This window comes from Alosa pseudoharengus, unplaced genomic scaffold, assembly GCF_046254945.1.
Source record: "Alosa pseudoharengus isolate Yale_2024_CS ecotype anadromous, Long Island Sound unplaced genomic scaffold, YU_APseudo_1.1 YU_APseudo_1.1_scf_9, whole genome shotgun sequence".
Lineage (NCBI taxonomy): Eukaryota > Metazoa > Chordata > Actinopteri > Clupeiformes > Clupeidae > Alosa > Alosa pseudoharengus.
In genome coordinates, this window is record NW_027468881.1 from 36990455 (window position 1) to 36995295 (window position 4841).

Below are 4841 nucleotides of genomic sequence, written 5' to 3' on the forward strand. Positions count from 1 at the left end.
GGGGGGGGGGGGGGGCATTTGTGTGTGTGTGTGTGTGTGTGTGTGTGTGTGTGTGTGTGTGTGTGTGTGTGTGTGTGTGTGTGAGAGAGAGCTGAGTGTATGAGTGTGTGGGGTGTTTATGTGTGTGTGTTTGATGGAAGAAATTGAGGGTGGGGATTAAGAGGGGAGAGGGGAGAAAGGGGGATTATTAAAGGGAATGATGAAGGAGGACAAGGCATAGAAACATGATGATAAACGAGTGCTCCCATTCACTCAACACTCCCATCTTCCATTCTAACACACACACACACACACACACACACACACACACACACAAACACACACACTTCATCGGTGTCTCCAGAGCTCAACAAGCATGTGCAGAGCAATCTGGCTGTTGAGAAACAGAAACTAGAGGAATGTACAGAGATAGGATCACAGGGAGAGAGATGCAGTTACACAGAGTCAGGCTGAGCTCAAACACACATAAACATGCCAATGGGAACCATCTCTTAATCCCTCATACTTTACTGCCAATGTCCACCTCCTACAGGAGTGTCAGGCATGTGTGGCTGTGTACACTGATACTTCAGGTACACACACAGAGAGAGACACATACACATACACACACACACACACACACACACACACACTCTCTCACACACACACAGACACAGACACACACACACACACACACACACACACACACACACACACACACACACAAATAAATGATCCTAACTATAGCCTTCACAATGTCAGTGCTAAGCCTGCCATGGCTTACATCCTACAGTAGACATCCAACACATACACTGAACCGCTGAAGGCAGTGTTTAGATCATTATTTATGGTTTCACTAAGGCTGAAGCAACATTGACAAACTTGACAATAATATAATCGATTTCAATAAGAGAAGGAAAATACTAAATCATGTTCATTGAGATAAGGCTTTACGTGTTGAAAACAAAATGAGTTCAAGCCCATTTTTTTCAGGCAGCCCAATTGTCTTATATCACAGCCATCTCAGGGAGAAGCCTATGGAATGGGAGAGTGTGTGTGGTTTCTATGGAATGGGAGAGTGTGTGTGGTTTAAGACGCCACTGTGTAGCCAGAATATGATTATAAACAGATTAAGACAGCACTGGCCAATGGAAGTCCCCCTGACAGACACATAGACACACAGACACACACACGCACGCATGCAAGCGCGCGCGCACGCGCACACACACACACACACACACACACACACACACACACACACACACACACACACACTCGCACACACACACACACACACACACACACACACACACTTAATCCACCACAAAGAGACATTGTTGCTGGAGTCACACATTAAGAGCGGAGGGATCAGTGTTGTGTGAAGTGTGTGTAGGTGGGGTTGCTGGGGGTCTGTCCTCTCTCAGGACCTCCCAGCAGACCCCTGAGAAGCCTCCAATCCACCTGCCCCAGAGAGGAGGGGGCACTGCCCTGGCCTGGCCTCAGTAATGAAGGGGCCCCGCGGATCTTTAAGGGCCCCTTTCCACATAGTCTCAGTCTGTGTGTGCTTTGCGTAGATGCAGCCTCAACACACACACACAGACACACACACACACACACACACACACACACAAACATCAACAAATACATACATACTTCCTAAATGAAGCACACAAACAAATGCAGATTGGATTTTCAATGTAAACACATGTAGCCATCACATAAACATGCCCAAACTAGAGGTGCATTGTGTGCAGGTGGAGAGAAACTTGCGGAAGGGCTGTGAAAGCACAATCATATTCTCCCTCTCACAACAAACAAAGCCAAACATGTATCCACACACACACACACAACACATGCCCTGCTCTTTCACTTTTTGCATGGCTCAATACATCTGAAGGGAGCTAGAGCTGTAGATGAGTCCCGTCTTCTGTGTGACGCCCTAAATCTCTCCCCGTCCTCCCCTCCATCCTCTCCCCTGGCCTTCCTGCACCAAAGCCCTCCCCTCCATTCTCTCCCCTGGCCTTCCTGCACCAGAGCCCTCCCCTCCACCTTTCACTCTGCTCAGCCACTCATGAAGAGCAAATATAGCCATTCTACATCCGCTCTATACTCACACACATGTTGGTTGCATATTACACTATGCTAAACACACATCACACACACACACACACACACACACACACACACACACACACACACAGTGTTGGGTAGGTTATTTTTAAAATGTATTCCACTACAGATTAATGTTCATATTACGATAGATTAAAAGTGAGTAAGTATTCTGAATACTTTAGATTACATCAGAATCATGGATTTCAGTAATCAATCAATAATTTAATAGGCCCTTTTACCTAAAGTGATTTAGAGCAATGGCTGCATTTAGTTATTTAGTAATTTTTTATCAATGTATTGGATTCCAGGAAATAAGCCATCCAAGAGAAAAATATTAATTTTGACATTTAATCCACAAAGTCTGTCTTGGCAAACTCAAGTTACCAAACAAGTTAACAAAATCACTGTTATTGACACCGAGTAGGCTGTATATCGACTGACCCATTAAAAATGAACATGGCATCGGCGGGTGTTTCTGCACCATAATCAACCAAAGCCTGTTGTACAGGATTAGGCCTACTATTATGAGGAGGGCGAGTAGCCTGAGCCAACTCGAATTTAAATACAAAATTTGAGATTAAAATGGCCCACGTTTCATCACTAAACTGAGGAAGAAGTGTGACTAGAAAGGGGGAATACTCCCTTGAAGAATGTAAAAGGCACGAGCTAGTGTTCATAACAATCTGCAATGAATATTGAATTACTTAACTTTGTTGTGTAGCAACTTAGGCTAGCATACTACACGGAGCTTTTTTGTTAAATGAGTCAATATCACCATAAGGTGCCTTTGAGACTTCCCCATCCCCCCAAAAAAAGCTGAGATTTTCCATTGAACTTCATATTCATTGTATTAAGTATATGTTATGCTGTTAGAAATACATATTGGTCAAGCTCCCACACTTTTTATAAATTAACTGCAAGCAGACAATTTACATGCAAACAGCAAAATATGTCCACCCTGTCATGGACAATTTCAAAACAGAGTAAATACATTGTAATTACATAGTGATTATAAAATGTACATTTTCAGAAAACTATTTAGTCCCTTTCTCAACAATACATTTTAGTTAATGGGAAAAGTATTGGGATAATAATGAAATTATGGCAAACTATTTGTTTCTCTATAAAATCTGCGAGAGTTGCACTTTCTTTTCTAAATAAAATCTAACAACAAAGATATCTGGTCAAATTTTCAAACAATACTATTTGGCCCTCATTTGCTTATAAAGGAATCACACAAAATATTTTGCTAACTTGTGGAAATAATTTGTTTATTTTCATAGAACATGAAAATAACAGGGTGGACAGAGACATGACAGGGTGGACCCTGGGCATGACAGGGTGGACATGTTGTGGAATGTCATTGAATGGCCCCATAAATGCAAGGAACAATGCAGTTTTACTTTTCTCTTTTTTGAGCTGTGCCTCTAATATTTCAATCTGTTTTTTCAGTTTTCTCTTCGCACTCCTTAGAATGCTTTCCCCTTGACGCCGTTGCCTGAAACACAAAATATTTGTAAGGATTTTTTTATACGATTTTAGCAAGTTAGTTATCAATATGAAGAGTTCAGATGCAAAAACCCTCTAAATCCATCTGACCACTTTTCTTTTAAATGAGCATTTAAAATCAGGCTCCTATAGGTTTTTGCCTATAAATCAATATGTCAGACCAGGAAAGAGTGGTATTTAGTGGGTTTTGAAGTTAAATTATTTGAACTGACAACATGAACTGTGTGTGTGTGTGTGTGTGAGTGAGTGAGAGAGTGGGTGTAAATGTGTATGTGTGTGTATGTGTGTGTGGGTGTGAGTGTTTCCGTGTGTGTACATGCATGTGTGTGCAAACATTGGTGGTTTTCCTGCACATGTGGCAACATGACAATATGAACTGACAACAGGAACTGTGTGTGTGTGTGTGAGTGTGTGTACATGTGTGTGTGTGTGTGTCTGTTTGTGTGTGTGTTGGTGGGTGTGTTTCTGTATGTGTGTGAGTGCCTATGTGTGCGAACATTGGTGGTTCACACGTACATGTGGCAACATGACAACATGAACTGACAACATGTACTGTGTGAGTGTGTGTGTCTGTGAGTGGGTGTACGTGTGTGTACTGTATGTGTGTCTGTTTGTGTGTGTGTGTGTGCATGCATGCATGTGTGTGGGAACATTGGTGGTAAGTTGTAGGAGTGTGTGTAAGGAGATGTCTTTTATCTCCTGGATGAAAATTATACTCTTTCCCATTCATTTCCTATGGCGCTCATTTTTGACCGTAAACAAAAAAAGTGTTTCTACGTTGAATAAATCACTCAAAATTCAAAGAAAGTAGTCAAAATAAATTCTATGCGTTCAAAAGCCTTTTGTGAAGGATATCATAAGATCTTGAGGCAGTCTGATGAAAAATGCCATATTTATGGTACAGGGAATGGTTAAATCGGTCATTTTTGACCGGAACAGTGTTAGAAGGTTAACGTATACTATGTGTGGAGAGCATCCATTCACCATCTTTATCTCATTTTTGACGTAGGTGGCATTTAGAGGCTTTTGCATCTGAACCCTTCATATGTCATTTTATGGGGACATAAACAGTTGATAATTGTCCTTCAAATACATCTAAACTTTCTAATAAGTCTCATCAGCTAAACTTCCAATGATCTAACCTGGAGGGCCCTGGCTCACGCTGATTTTCAGGAGTTTCAGCAGGGGAGGGGTGGCTGTGACTGTAGCAAAGCACTGGCCCTGTTTCTGGCTCTGGCTTG